Source organism: Medicago sativa, chromosome 4 (genome assembly GCF_051527215.1).
Source record: "Medicago sativa cultivar Bolivia chromosome 4, Bolivia_mono, whole genome shotgun sequence".
NCBI classification, from domain to species: domain Eukaryota; kingdom Viridiplantae; phylum Streptophyta; class Magnoliopsida; order Fabales; family Fabaceae; genus Medicago; species Medicago sativa.
Genome location: NC_140752.1, coordinates 14,404,886 through 14,421,854, shown reverse-complemented (window position 1 = coordinate 14,421,854; position 16,969 = coordinate 14,404,886). Strand labels below are relative to the sequence as shown.

Sequence of the window (16,969 nt, the reverse complement as noted above, 5' to 3'; positions counted from 1 at the left end):
TGTGTTGTATAAGATGGTGTCGAAGTTGCTCGCTAATCGACTGAAACAATGTTTGGATAAATGTGGGTCAGAGGAGCAGTCAGCATTTGTTGAGGGCCGCTCTATATTGGATAACGCGTTAATTTCTACCGAGATAATCCACTCAATGAAGAGGAAGACGAAGGGATGGAGAGGGGAATTGGCTCTCAAGATTGATATTAGCAAGGCTTATGATAGAGTGGATTGGGGGTTTCTTCGTGGTGTGCTTGTGCGAATTGTAATAGCCCGATTTTCGCTAGATTTATTTTATTATTTATTTATGTGTGTTGTGTGCGCTATTATGTGATTATTTGCATCTGTGTGTATTTTTGGTTGGGAATTGTAGAATTCGGTGTAGAAGGGTATTTTAGTCATTTTGGACTTAGGGGCATTTTGGTCATTTTGAGAGTAGGGGTAATTTTGTAATTTTGGATGAGAATTATTTTAGTGCTTAGTAAGAGTATTATTTTACCAAGTTACTAGAGAGAGTGTAGTAATCATTTTATGTACCGGTAAGTGACCGTTAGTGTTGTAATTTACCATTAAGTGAGTAGTGACATTTTGGGTGTTAGAATAGAAATGGGTTGGGCCCATTAAGGTTTGAGAGATAAGTCCAATTGAATAGAGCACATATATAAACTCTAGTTGTTGGTGAAAATTAGGTTTCACAACATTTCACATTTCATTTCATTTGGGAAGAGAAGAGATAGAAGCTTGAGAGTAGAACAAGATCAAGGGCTAGAGCTAGAGGAGGGGATTCATCATCTAGGAGCTAAATTGAGGCTTGAATTAAAGATTCTTGGTGTTAGAGGTAAGGGGGTTAGTTTTTGATCATAATTTCATCATTTTTCATTTATACCCATTTTTATGAAATTGATAAATTGAATCTAATTGCTCTAAATTCGTGCATAATTGTCGTTGTTATGATTGAGAGCATGATTTGTATGATAATTGCATGTTAGTATGTGAATTAACATGTTGAAATGTGCATTTGTGGGTATATTGTGTTCTTGAGCAATTTTGATGAAAAATGAGGTTGTGATGTTGAATTGTGCATGAATTTGTGTTCACTAGTTGTTGTTGATGATTGTTGAACTGTTAGAATCAAAATTGTGTAACTGGAATCGTTGTTTATGGATTCATGAGGAGATTGGTGGTTATGTTGGTGTTTTGAAATTTTTTTGTGAATTTGATGAAATGAGCTATGTTGTTGTTTTTAATGCTTGAATCATGTTTGTTTAAGTGTATTGAACCTGTTTTGACCCATAAACACTTTCTGGAAGTTGATTTGGGAGTTGGGGGTTTGAAAATTGGGATTTTGGGCAAAAATGGTGTAAAAACCCGTAACTACTGAAGAAATTCGCTAGAACTGCGCTAATAGCGAAACTGTCTGGAGTTATTGCGCTAATAGCTCAAACTACGCTAATAGCGAAATTGCTCAGAAACAGCTTTTCTGTTTCGCGTTCTTGCGTCTTTTTCCCTCGTTTCTGTTTTGATCTGGTCTTTGGTGTAAACATGAAAGTTGTAGATAATTTTGTTAGCTTTCCAATGGCTTTGGTTTGACTTAAAAATGATTTTTGGTTTTTGAGTTATGAGGAAAATACTCCAAGGAGGTCTTAGAGAAAATTTTACGAAAAATCCGCATAACTATTTCTAAGTCGACCCAAACCTTATGGATTGTTTCCAAACTTCAAACTTGGGTTTTATGAGTTCAATTAAGGTGTTTAATACTATCTAATCTATGAGGTGATGGACCTAACTTGTTTTGCTTTGAAAATGGAAAATTTTGTAAAGAGTGGAAAAGTGAGACGAACTTTGTGATTTTTATGAATTCATCGTATTTGGCCGATGAAATGATTATGTAACCTCTACGGCACATATGTGTGACTTGTGAGGATACATGGCATAGGCAATTGAACTCGTTTACTTGGTTTTGGCTTAGGTGCTCAATTATTTTCAAAGTTGTGTTTTTTGGAGACGAACTTGGTATAAAATGATTTTTGAGAGCCAATTGCTTATGAACCCTTTATGAATAGATTAATATGACTATGAAATGGTGTATGAATGGTTATTGAGTGATGAATATGATGTTTGTGATCATATGTTGTATTTGTTCCTTTATTTGGATTGTAAAGAATTATATGGAAATGTGGCAACTATATGTCGATTTATGTGGAGATGATTGGTGATGTATATGTGTGTGACAACTATATGTTGCTTGTATTGTGAATGTTGTCGATGATTGGATATATGTTATGTGGAGGTGAATTGTTGATGATTGCATATATACAAATACTGGTGATGTTGAGGTGATTATTGTTTGTGTGAACATATGCATTGAGTCGAGTCATATGTTCATGCATTCATGACTGATGGTGGTGGATTTTATATCCAAGACTGATGGTGGCGGATTTTATATCCAATTGAGGTGAGTACGATGTTTTTGTTGCATCGAAGGTGACGACCTTGAGGTGTTTTGGTACCACATGCATCTAGAGAAGAGTCTAGAACATTGCATGCATTTGAATAATTGATGAGTTGTGTCATAATTGAATATATGACTTGGTGAATTTGTGTATTGGTGAAATTTGGTAAATGTTGTGATGATGTGGATTGGTGTATATGTACATTGGTGAATTTTGTGGATGGTTGTGAATAATTGTATTATGCTCTAATTGCATGCCTTAATTGTTTGTGCTTATACACTTGGTGAATCAATTGATGATGGTTATTTAATAATAATGATGAGGTGAGATTTGTATATGTATATATATACGTATATGAGGTGGTGATGTTCTTTGATAATGATGATGGCTTGCTTATAACTTCGATATGATGAATTGTACTTGTTAAGATAAGCATGCTAGATGAGTAATGAAGTGAGTAATGTTTTCATTGATTGATGTTGATAAATGATGAGCTTTTGTTGATGACTTGATTAGAGGTTGAATATGCATGCTATGCTATGATATTAAATGTGATAGCTTGAAATTTAAGTGATGGGGGATAATAATGATCATGTCATGCTAGTGTTCTAGGAGGAAGGGTTGAGTATATGTGATACGTGTATGATACACTTGTTGATATGAACTTGGAATGATGATATGGAATGGTTTGAATGGCATGAGAATCGTGAAGACTGTGAATACATGTATAATTTGTTGTTTTGTATTCTTGAATATGTCTTTCATTTCCAATGTTCATGATAAATGTTTTTCGTGAATTATGATTAATGTAATACTTACCCCCCAGTGGTTTCGACCGCCTACCTGTCTGTATGGATGGGTAGACGTTGTGCAGGACTAGGCGCTTGGTGAGTTTGCTTGTTGGATGTTTGGGCGACGGGAGCTTTCTCCGTTGTCGTGTCAGTGTCGTAGTATCTATGCTCTGATTAGGCTTAGTGTCTATTTGTTGTTTTGGATTATGTTGCTGTGTTGTTGCTATTGTCCACTTGTCGGACTTGGAGTATTTTCTTATGAGGATATATTTTGACCATGGCATGTATATGTTGAAGTTTATGATTTGAATTCTGTTGTGACGGTTGAAATATTATATATATGCATGACATTAGTTGGTTTTATTTTGAGACGTAGCATCTATTTCTAGAATATTTTTGATGTATTCGCGCATTTTACCGCTTTATAGAAATAAGGTGTTACACGAATGGGGTTCAGTGAGAAATGGATCCAATGGATGATGATGTGTGTTAGTTCTGTTACTTATTCGGTGCTTATGAACTTTGACAGGGTGGGGCCTATTGTACCCGGCCGAGGGTTGCGCCAAGGTGACTCGTTATCACCATATTTATTCATATTGGTGGCTGAGGGCCTCTCGACTCTAATACATAAGGCTATTAATAGAGGTGATATTCATGGGGTACTAGTATGTCGCGGCGCACCAGTGGTGTCCCATCTGTTGTTTGCAGACGATTGTTTCTTGTTTTGCAGGGCCAATGTGGTGGAAGCACAACGTTTACTCACTATTCTTAAAACTTATGAGGTAGCATCTGGACAAGAAATCAACTTATCAAAGTCTGAGGTGTTTTTCAGTCGCAATATGAGCGAGGCGGCGCAAAAGGACTTGTCACACATTATTGGTGTCCGACATGTGATGGGTACCGGAAAGTATTTGGGGTTACCTTCGATGATTGGTAGAGATAAGAGGTCTGTTTTTTCTTTTATCAAGGATCGTATTTGGAAACGAATAAATGCATGGAGGGGACGAGCATTATCGAAGGCAGGAAAGGAAGTTATGATCAAATCTGTGTTACAATCTATTCCAGCATATATAATGAGTATTTATCTTTTGCCGAATTCAATTATAGATGATATTGAAAAGATGATCAATGCGTTTTGGTGGGGAGGAAGGAGTAACAACCGAGGGATTAAATGGATGGCATGGGAACGTGTGGCATGCCCCAAAGAATTTGGTGGAATGGGGTTTCGCAATTTCAAAGCTTTTAATCTTGCTATGGTAGCTAAGCAAGGATGGAGCTTTCTGTCTAAACCTGAATCGCTGGTTGCTAGAGTTTTTAAATCGAGGTACTTTCCACGTTCCTCGTTTTTGGGGGCTACACTCGGACATAACCCAAGCATTGCTTGGCGGAGCATTTGGAATTCGCGTCAGTTACTTTTATATGGATGTAGGTGGACAATTGGAAATGGGCAGCATGTTAGCGTGATGAATGATCCATGGGTTCGAGGTGGTCATGGTAGCTGGATTCAATCCCCACAAAGTCAGGGTGTGCATAGTTTGCGTGTGTCTGATTTGATAGTTGATGAGGAACGAGTTTTGGATATTGATAAGCTTAAATCTCTGTTTCCAGATGATATGGTGCAAGCTATTCTAGACACACCACTCTTTGTAGAAGTTCAGAATGATAAAATAATGTGGATGATGGAACGTAACGGGAGGTATACTGTTAAGATTGGTTATAAACTTGCTATGATGGAGTTGTTACATACTGATAGGTTCCATGTTGAAGGAGAGTGGCATAGAATTTGGAATGTGAATTCCCCTCACAAAGCACGTAATTTGTTATGGAGGATTTGCCGAGGGTGTGTTCCGACGCATCTCCGACTAAAATCACGGCATGTACAATGTGAGGTGATATGTCCCTCGTGTGATACGAATGTTGGGGATGATTGGCATGCTTTTGTGGGTTGTATGGTGGTGAGTGAGAGTTGGTATTGGGCAGGCCTTTCGACTGTGCTGCAACCGCGAGTTGGAACTGTGAGCAGTTTGGCAGATTTTGTTTTTGATATATGTCGTTCCGAAAGCCGAGACATTGCTGGTCGGGTGGCTTCACTTCATTGGCAAATTTGGGCTGCACGTAATGATGTCATTTGGAATGCCGCTCATCATACTTCAACAAGCATTGGGAGGACGGCACTAGATGCATGGCAGCAATGGCAGGAGGTTCATAAACATCCCCCACAACCGGTTGTGCAACACGGACAGAATAGAGTGCAAGGTAACATCTCCGTTTGGGAGAAACCACGCGAGACATGGTTGAAGTGCAATGTGGATGCCATGTTCCATGACCGTAACCATATTACATCTTTTGCGTGTTGTGTTAGAGACTCCCGCGGGCAATTTATTCGGGCTCAAACGAAATGGCAGTGGGCAAATATGACAATTTTGGAGGGGGAGGCAGTAGCCTTACTTGAGGCTCTTCACTTTGCTGATGCGAACAGATGGGACCGGGTTGTCTTCGAGTCCGACTCATCTACTCTAGTGCAAGCTCTATCGTCTCCGTGCCAGGGTGATTCGGAATTCTATGCTATTGTTTCTAGTATTATTTATCAGTTATCTTTACATTCCAACTTCGAGGTGAAGTTTGTTAGGAGACAAGCGAACATGGTTGCTCATAGTTTAGCTAGGGCGGTCTGTTCTTGGGCTAGTCACCGTATTTTTGATTCTTATCCTTCTTGTATTGAACATTGGATGATTAATGATAATAGTTAAATTTGTTTCGGTCAAAAAAAAAAAGTTTATTATCATCTCTTTTAATCTCATTAATTTGCATACAAAAAAAAATCAATAGAAGCACTACATTAATGTTTATATTTTTAAAATACATTAGTTTTCAAAAGTTAAGCATATCATCTTTCTCGTATCGGTATATATAAAATTTGATTTTTGAGAAAACACACAAGTTCAGTTCAAATATTTAATGATATTTTGGATATAAAATAAAAAATAATTAATAGAAACACTATTAATGTTGATATTTTGAAAATAGTTTAATGGTGGTGGGTTGACGGTCCAAAACAACTTTGCATATACGATCAATCAAAACATTCCAAATTGCCACGTAAATTAAAAATACGATCAACCGCAATGTTACGTGACTGTGCGAAAGCACGGATCTTTTACTGGTTTTGTCAAAATAAGCAAATGAACTCTTTTGTCAAAATAAACTAAACTAGAGTAAGATTTCCTTCTGTTATTTCACTAAACAAGCAAAATGTTCTTCTTATTTGAATTCGCGTCACTTTATGCAGCAAAGATCTTTTTCTTTTTAATTAATATGCTGGATCGGTTCGATATTCTCTATATTAATAATATAATATGATCATACAATATAATAGAGCAAGGTTAGTATTATGACAAGTGTGACATTTGTCACATGAGTTGTACTTGAATTTTCAGTTCATGAAAACATGATTTTTGGTATACTTTGGAATTCTATTAATGTAAATACTAGTTAGTGGCTGTAGTGCTAGTTTAATTTCTGCATTAGTTAGTGGTGGCTGTACAGCTTATTGCATTAGTTAGGCTTAACTCTATATCTTCCACTTCTGTTACAATACATGTACAATATATATACTGAGATGTGCCTCACTATTCTCATCACTCAATAATGAAAATTACTTTCCATTTATTCAAAGTTCAGTGTTTTAATATGGTATCAGAGCAATTGCTCTGGTAGCCATTGTTCATTTTTTTTCCTGTTCAATTTTCGATTCAATTTCTCTTGTGTTTCGAATCAATTTTGAGTACTTGATCATGGCTACCTACACTGATTTCTCTACCAATTCTACAAATCCTTATTATCTTCATCCGAATGAAAATCCGGCTGTGATTCTGGTTTCTCCTCCTTTGGATCACAAGAATTATCACACCTGGTCGAGATCCATGCAAATTGCGTTGATTTCAAAGAACAAAGACAAATTCATTGATGGCACTCTTGTTAAACCGTCACCTCTTGATCCTCTTTACTCTCCATGGATTCGATGCAACACGATGGTTTTGGCTTGGATTCATCGCTCAATTTTTGAATCAATTGCTCGATCTATTTTATGGATTGATTCTGCAGCTGGAGTTTGGAAGAATCTTCGCATTCGATTCTCTCAGGGAGATATCTTTCGTATATCAGATATTCAAGAAGAACTGTATCGATTTCGTCAAGGTAATCTCGATATCTCCGATTACTTTACCAAATTGAAAGTCTTATGGGATGAATTAGAAAATTATCGGCCAATTCCTCTCTGTAAATGCTCAATTGCTTGTACTTGTGGTGCGATCGATTCCATCAAGCTTTATCGGGAGCAAGATTATGTCATTCGTTTTCTAAAGGGGCTGAATGATCGTTTTTCTCATACTAAGTCTCAAATCATGTTAATGAATCCTCTTCCCGATGTTGATACGGTTTTCTCGATGTTAATCCAACAAGAAAGGGAAATTGCTTACTCCATTCTTGATCCAATTACGCATGACGCTCCCGAGGTCGAGTCTTCCGCTGCTCTTTTGACAAATTCTCATTATGGAAATCAAAATGGGAAATCCAATTTTTATGGAAAAGGAAGAGCACGTGCACCAAATTCTGCTCCTAAAGGACATGATAGGTTGTGCACATTCTGCAATCGCACTAATCATACTGTTGAGACTTGTTGGCTTAAACATGGCACTCCTCCTGGTTATAAGAACAAAGGAAAGAATTTTTATCATTCTTCTCACACAGTTGCATCAGTTGATTCTTCTGCACAACCTGATTCACAGTCCTCCAATACTGCAACACCACCTTTTTCCAAGATCAGTCTCACTCAAGATCAGTACAATGGCATTCTTAGCATTTTTCAGCAATCAAATTCTCAATCAGCACCTGCTGTAAACTCTGTTTCTACCACACCTCTTGCTCTTCATTCACAGTCATCCACTGGTAATGGTAAGTCCCCTAGTTTTTGGATTCTTGATACGGGAGCCACCGACCACATCACATATGATATTAAATCATTCACCACTCATAGGCACATTAATCCTATTCCTGTTTCATTACCAAATGGATCCCAAATTTTTGCTGATATCTCTGGCACTATTCAGATTTTACCTTCTCTCGTTTTGCATAATGTTCTTTACATACCCTCATTTCGTGTTAACTTAATTTCTGTGAATAAATTAGTTAGTACAAATAACTGCTTTGTGAATATCACATCTAAATCATGTGAAATTTTGCAGATTGGTACCAAGGCAGTGATTGGTATAGCTAAACTTCAAAGAGGCTTATATGTCATTAGTACTGCAGACCATACTGATTTTGTTTCTTGTAATTCTGTTTCTAGTAGTTCCTATTTATGGCATTTAAGATTAGGCCATCTTTCTGATAGAGGCTTGCAAGCCGTTTCTAGGAAATTTCCTTTTGTTCCTAGCAAAAATAATATGTCTTCTTGTGATTCTTGTCATTTTGGAAAACAAAGAAAGTTACCTTTTCCTCATAGTATGTCAAAGTCTAATGCTCCTTTTGATATTTTACATGCTGATTTATGGGGTCCTTATTCTACTATTTCATTACAAGGCCATAAATATTTTTTAACCCTTGTAGATGATTATTCTAGATTTATTTGGGTTATATTTCTCAAATCCAAAGATGAAACCAGAAAGAGTCTTATTCACTTTGTTGCCTATATTGAAAATCAGTTTCATACTACTTTGAAATGTCTTAGGTCCGATAATGGCACTGAATTTGCCATGGGTGATTTTTTCCTTTCCAAAGGAATCATCCATCAAAAGACTTGTGTTGAGACGCCTCAACAAAATGGGGTTGTTTAAAGAAAGCATCAACACATTCTCAATGTGGCTAGATGTCTTTCTTTCCACTCCCATATACCTTTAACAATGTGGAATTTTTGCATTCAACATGCTGTTCACATCATTAATAGGTTACCTAGTCCTCTTCTTAATTTCAAGTGTCCTTATGAATTGCTTCATAAAGAACCTCCTTCTCTTGTCCATCTTAAGGTTTTTGGTTGTTTGAGTTATGCAACCACTTTGCAAGCTCATAGAACCAAGTTTGATTCTAGAGCTAGAAAAGCTGTATTCCTAGGATATAAAAACGGTACTAAAGGCTATATTCTCTATGATTTAAATTCACATGAAATTTTTGTCTCAAGAAATGTTGTTTTTTATGAAGCTGATTTTCCTTTTCATTTGCCGAATTCTGTGCAAACCGACTCTACATCATGTACATCCAATTTGCATCATACTACTCTTGATGACCCTGATCCTATTTCTTTACCCATTCCTGTCATGCATGAACCTGACTTTACTTCTTCACCCCTCACTGGTTCTAGTTCCAATGATTCCACTCCCACTACCACGCCAGAATCTAGCCCTAACCCTGCACCTTTAAGGAAGTCTTCTAGAGTTGTTACTCGTCCTTTATATTTAGAAGATTTTCATTGTAACAATGTTATAGGTACAGACTCTGCAATATCTTCTAACAGTGTTTATCCCCTTTCTTCTGTACTATCTTACAATAATTGTGCCCCTGGTTATCATGCATTTTGTTGTTCTATCTCAGCCATAGTTGAACCTACAACCTATAACCAGGCATCTAAATTTGAGTGTTGGCGGAATGCTATGAATGCTGAATTACTTGCTCTTGATGAGAACAAAACATGGTCTGTAGTTGATCTTCCCCATGGCAAAGTTCCTATTGGTTGCAAATGGGTGTATAAGGTTAAATATCATGCCAATGGTTCTATTGAGCGTTACAAGGCTAGGTTAGTCGCTAAAGGGTATTCTCAATTAGAAGGAGTTGATTATTTTGATACCTTTTCGCCGGTTGCCAAAATCACTACTGTTAGGGTCTTATTAGCTTTGGCTTCCATTAAGGGGTGGCATCTTGAACAATTGGATGTGAATAACGCTTTCTTGCATGGTGATTTAAATGAGGATGTGTACATGTCCTTACCTCCTGGTTTTTCTGACATTAAGGACCACAACAAAGTTTGTAAATTGCACAAATCCATTTATGGTTTGAAACAAGCTAGTAGGCAATGGTACTCTAAGCTTTCTTCCTCTTTAGTTTCTTTGGGATATACTCCCTCACAGGCTGATCATTCTCTATATATAAAGTCTACATCTACTAGTTTTACTGCACTATTGGTGTATGTTGATGATATTATTCTTGCCGGCAACTCTATTCATGAGATACAAGCTGTCAAAGCGTTTTTGGATCAGAAATTCAGGATTAAAGATCTTGGAAAATTGAGATATTTCTTAGGTCTGGAAATTGCAAGATCTGACACTGGGATCTTTGTCAATCAAAGAAAATACACACTTGAACTTCTTCAAGATGCTGGTCTGCTAGGAACTAAACCTTCCAATATTCCTTTTAATCCTGCTAATAAGCTTTCTAGCACTGATGGTGTTCCTTTGGATGACCCCTCTTCTTATAGAAGACTTATAGGAAGGCTTCTTTATTTGACACATACTCGACCAGACATCAGTTTTTCCGTTCAGCATTTAAGTCAATTTGTTTCTAAACCTTTGGTCCCTCACTACAATGCTGCCATGGGCATTCTCAAGTATCTCAAATCTGCTCCAGCCAAAGGCATATTTTATTCTGCTTCTAGTCCTTTGAAGATTAGTGCTTTTGCTGACTCTGATTGGGCAAGGTGTCCTGAAACTAGAAAGTCTATTACAGGATTTTGTGTGTTACTTGGTTCTTCTTTAATTTCTTGGAAGTCCAAGAAGCAAAATACTGTCTCCAGGTCTTCAACAGAGGCCGAATATAGAACTTTGGCCTCATTAACTTGTGAACTTCAATGGTTACAATACATTTTTCAAGATTTCAAGATAGCATTTTCAGATCCAGCTTCTGTTTTTTGTGACAGTAGGTCCGCTATTTACTTATCTCACAACCCTACTTTTCATGAAAGGAGTAAACACATTGAGCTGGACTGCCATGTGATTCGCGAGAAAATTCAATCAAAGCTCATTCATTTACTACCGATACCAAGCACCTCTCAACTGGCTGATGTCTTCACTAAGCCACTCCAACATCCTGCTTTCTCGTCTTTCATGTCCAAGTTGGGTCTATGTTCTATCCATAGTCCAACTTGAGGGGAGATATTAATGTAAATACTAGTTAGTGGCTGTAGTGCTAGTTTAATTTCTGCATTAGTTAGTGGTGGCTGTACAGCTTATTGCATTAGTTAGGCTTAACTCTATATCTTCCACTTCTGTTACAATACATGTACAATATATATACTGAGATGTGCCTCACTATTCTCATCACTCAATAATGAAAATTACTTTCCATTTATTCAAAGTTCAGTGTTTTAATAAATTCTATTATGTTTCATCTGACATTTGAATGGAAATCAGGCATTTGAGAGGCTTCCAATCATGGATCTTGCTCGAGACCTAAAATAAGGGATTCCGCAGTTGAAGTACCTGCAGCTTTCCAACTAATGGAATTTCAAAATTGAAGGAGATCAAAGAGAAACTTGCAAGAAAAGAGAAATTGACAGTAGAAAATAATGTATAATTGGTTAGCTACAACTTCAAAAAAAAAAACGGGTTAATTATGTTTTTGGTCCCTACAAAATTGCGACCTTGTAAGTTTAGTCCTTACTTAATTTTAATAGCATTTTTAATCCCTACAAAAAAAAATTTACTTATAATTTTAGTCCCTACTAAAATAAATTTTGTTTAATTATCCTTAAACTCTTAAATTTTTAACGATTCTTTTTATACAAGTTTAGAACACTATGAAAGGTTCATTTACTAAAATCTATAATTTTTTAACATGAAATAAATTAAATATGAATTTTTTAAAACGACAAAAGTTTAAGATATAAGTAACAAAAATATGGACGTAGAAATCAAATTTTTGCGATATTTTTTTCGGATGACCTTTTAATAACGTTCTTAACACGCCTGTAAAAAATTGTTGAAATACTTAAGAGTTTAAGCATAAATTAAACAAATTTGGATTGAGTAAGGACTAATATTGAGTGCAGAAATTTTTTATAGGGATTAAAAATGCTATTAAAATTAAGTAAGGACTAAACTTACGAGGTCGCAATTTTGTAGGGACCAAAAACATAATTAACCCAAAAAAAAAAATCGTTAACTAAAATCGTTATGATGTCAACTATACATAGTTTAGTGCAGTTTTGGGTAGGGAGATTAATGATTATATAAATTATTTGGTTTATATTTTTCATAGTCCGCATCATATGCATCTATTTTGGTTAGTAAGTTCTTTTGTGTATATTTTGAAGAAAAATTGGGCAAGAGATCAGCTGGGTTTATCTCCAACTGTTATGGCAATGGAGTTTCGCAACTATTTTTTCACGCATCTATATGTGACTATGAAAGGTTCCTACTTTTTTCTTTGGTGTTTTTATTTTCAATTAAAGAATGACTATTTATTGTTGCTTGCTTAGTTGCACATGCAATCACACTCTACTATGTTTTAACTCTTTACCTTCTTTGTAGGGAAATGCTAACAAATACCCTTAGAGCACTTGTTAAGAAGTCTAAAGAAAAAGTTGTCTTGAAAATGATGCATTCGTGAGACCACAAAGTAAAATTTCAGAAATCTAGATTTAATTTTCTGTGATTGGCTGCTTGAGCATTTTATTCGTATGAAAATCCTCACATATGAACATTGGTGGTTTGTTTTTTTTACAACATTAAACTTTTTCGCCTTTGTGCTATAATTTAAAACGCTCAACTCCTCAGTTAATTTGTCAATAGTTTCATTAGGCATTGTCATTAGTTTGTGAGTAGAATTGCATGGATTCTAGAAAACATTTTTTTTCTTCAGTTTTTTCATTGAAGAATGACTGATATCTCTTTGTATATAGGTAAACTTTTTATGATTTTGCATTTTTCATATATATTAACTATTAACTTTTGGTTTCGAATACTCACATTCTTCAAAGTTATGAACATATAAATTGTAACGAAAAATCATGGTTGTACTGCTTTTTTGCAGGAGTAATTTATCTGTTATCTTCTGCAAGGGTTACTATAAAGTTCACATTTATAGGACCGGAAAACATATGATTTTTTTGTATACTTTGAAATTCTATTCTGTTTAATTTGATTTGATAGTGTTGGTTCCATTTGTAATGGAAATCAGGTATTTGAGAAGCTCCCAATCATGGATCTTGCTCTAGACCTAAAATAAGGGATTCGACGTTGAAGTACATGCAGCTTTTGTTGTTTTTGGATTTTCAAACTGTTGTATTTGGATTTCCAAATTCTATTATCTACCGAAGTTGTTACTAGGTTGAGTCACGACCAGGTCGCTCTCTTTAAGACGTTTCGTGGCACTACCCAAAGTTGTGCAAGGTAGACTATCAACCACGCCGCCTCCAGGATAAAACAAGCCCAGCTACAACTGTTCGATTAACTACTGCACTGTAGAAAAATCGTTCGAGAATTACACCCTCAAAATATGGCTCAATCGTTTGATCGAAGCCACTCGATACGGTACGTAACCGCTCTATTCGAAACCGTTCAAATTAATATGGTATTATTACCATTCTATTATGGTGCTGAGACCACTCAAATATGGTGTTACCACCATTCTAACTTCTCCAAAACATGAATATGGCACTACGACCACTCAAATATGGTGATACCACCATTTCTCCTTAAAATTATTAAAATAATATATATACTGTTAAGATCATTCTTTAATATGATCTTAATAGTACTCTATATTCCGAAGAATCATATATTATCGAAGGGAATATGAACTTAAGACCAAGGGACTATGGTCTTAAGAACACTCTTAATACCGAAGGGACAGAAAGGAGTAGAAGCAGAAGAAACTTGTTAAAAACAAGTCGGAGGGAGAAGAGAGGAAAAAACACAAGAAGCATCGACTGTGAATTTTCGGTGTAAAGAATCAAATGGGGCGAGCTCTCCTTTTATAGGGAGAGTTTGTAACAAAAAACGAGTGACTTGGGGATTAAGTCTGCTTAATCCTTAAGCAAACGCGTTTTGTTTCTTAATTGGATATATCCGGAAGTTTCTGGATATGCTTTTGGATCGGGTCAGATCGTAACAAATTTATTTGTTACGCGTAGCGCTTACGGATAATGATTAAATTAATTAATTAATTAATTTAACATTTTCAAGTGACAAAAAAATATATATCAATTTTTTTTTTAAGCGTTCACCCGTTCACAAAATTGGGTACCCCAAGGGCACACCCTTGGAGGTCACTTTTCCCATATATAAACACTTACTAGTTGGGGTGACCCTTATATGTGGGACATTTTTAAGTCACACCCACACACTAGTTTTTTCATAGTGTTTTTCTTTCCAATTTTCTTCACTAGAATTAACTAGTGTTCCAACAATCCCCCACTTGACTTCAAAATGGTTTCGAGAAATAACGTAAAACGTTTCCATAAGATTTGCTAATATACAAAGGTGTCGCCAACAACTTGAACCTTAGCATAGTGGAAGATATTCTGATTTAACAAGAGTTGCTTACAGCATTGAACTCTATCTCAGACATAGAATCCACACACAAACCTTTTCATAAGTGTATTCTAAAAGCCCGTTGGTTTTAAGGCCCTGCACGTGTATCCCGGTTTTAACGAATGCTCTAGGAATTCTGCCTCGAAATTCCATAGGATCGGCCTAAGTTCCACATTCGTATAGGTGAGTCTATCAAGAGTACTCCTGTAGCTGTGTACCCCACTCAACATAGAGTATAGATCTCATTAAGAGTTACTATTACCTCATCCTTCTTTCGCTGCAGGATCATGCTTTCTATATTCTTTATCTCATAGCATGTTCTACCACTTCATGACTTGTTTTTACCCATTGAACCTATTTCTTGGGATCTCCAGTCATTTAGGTCGGGTTACCATCACTTGTGGGCTATAGGCATTAGTCTCATCCTACTGGATGTTTCTTGGACTTTCTCTCTATTAAGTCCTTTCGTCAAAGGATAAGCTAAGTTTTCATTCGTACGTACAAAATCAACTCTAACCGCTCCATTTAGAGATACACTATCTAATCGTGCTATGTTTTCGCCTTATATGTCGTCTCTTACCATTGTAATAATGATTCTTAATCTTTGCAATAGCCGCGGTACTATAACAATGAATTAACACAGCCGGTAACGGTTTCTCCCATGAAGGGATTTCAGCTAGCAAGAATCTTAGCCAACTTGCTTCTTCACTAGTTTTCTCTAGTGTTCTCTTCTCAGATTCATTCCATAGTGGACTGAGTCAATATCATTTGTTTTAACAAACAACTCCTCTAGTAAACTTGCACAAGAGTTTCACGACATTGACAATGTCGGATCTAATACATTTAGTGGCATACCTAAGTGCTGCCAATGATGCTCGTATATTCTGTTTTTCTAAATCCATCTCAAGTGTTCTTACACTTGGATCATAATATGTGATTGCAAGTTTACGGTGAAATAATTACATTTCTTTAAGATATTCTCAACTTGTGAGATTTATCAAAAAAGTTATCTTTTCTGATCTAGTAATCTTGAAACCAAGAATTACTTCAATTTTTGTTTAGGTCTTTCTTATCAATGTTGTTGATAAACAATGATTTCACATCATTCATAACATGAATCTTTAAATCAAATATGAGCAAGTCGTCTTCATAGAGACATATGATCGTGCAAATATTATTTGTCACTTTCATTCAATTTATACTCATTCGATAGCATTAGAATGTCAAATTTTTCATGTCATTCCTTAAGAGTTTATTTTAGACCTCACAAAGAATTATCTAACTTACATACTTTGTTTTCTTGTCCATGAATCGCAAAATTTTTCAGGTTGTTTTCATATAGATTTGTTCTTCTAGTTCACCATAAAAAAGCAACTTTCACATCCATTTGGAGTACTATCGAGTTATAAACGGCGGCTAAAGGGACTAGTACTCTTATGGATATGATTTTCGTGACTGTGAATGAATGTCGAAGAAGTCTATATTTTTCTCTTTGTCTAAAACCTTTGACTACAAGGAAATCCTTGTATTCATCAACCGTACCATCAGGTTTTAGTTCCTTTTTTTTTCAAAAATCCAAATACAACCGATTGGTTTTGCAACTATGAGACAAGTCAACTAAGTTTCATGTTTTGTTAGACTCTAGAAAATCCATTTCATCGTTTATTGTTTCTTGCCATAATTCAGCATCCATTAAGGATATAGCTTTTTAAGGCTTAATGGATCTTCTTCCATTGTATAAACCAAGTTCATACTCTTTAGCAATTTTAGCTTTCTTACCTCCTTGAGGTTCTATAACATCTCGTACGATGTTTTCATAACTGTTTCATAACTATTTCTGATAACATGAATGTGATCAGATTTAGTGCCCCCACTAGTTCTTAATTTTTAAAAGGGAAATTTAATTTGCCCCCACTAATGTCGTGCTCCCATTAGAGCCTCCACTAGTGCCCCCACTATTCTTTAGTTAAAGGGGTATATATTTACATAGAATTCGACATCTTTTAAATTCTATGATCACTTTAACATTTAGGTCATAAAACCTATATGTTTCGTTATTTATCGCATACCCGATGAATACATATTCATAGGCTCTACTAGTGAGTTCAACTCTCTTGGGGTCCAGGATCTAAATATAGTCCAGACAATCCCAAGTTCAAAAATAAGACAAGTTGGATTGTCTTTTCTTCAAAAATTTCTTAATTAGAATTTTTGT

At 35.9% G+C, this 16,969-nt stretch overlaps 2 long non-coding RNA genes across 2 annotated transcripts; both read left to right on the top strand.

Annotated features, from left to right (window-relative positions):
• Positions 1–660: 660 nt before the first annotated feature.
• On the top strand, positions 661–3,606 carry LOC146926551 (uncharacterized). The gene is made up of 2 exons (XR_015008133.1): positions 661–829; positions 3,308–3,606. It is a non-coding gene; the product is annotated as an uncharacterized LOC146926551 (long non-coding RNA).
• An 8,764-nt stretch (positions 3,607–12,370) lies between these two features.
• LOC146926550 (uncharacterized) lies at positions 12,371–13,181 on the top strand. Its single transcript, XR_015008132.1, has 2 exons — positions 12,371–12,630; positions 12,751–13,181. It is a non-coding gene; the product is annotated as an uncharacterized LOC146926550 (long non-coding RNA).
• The last annotated feature ends 3,788 nt before the right edge of the window (positions 13,182–16,969 follow it).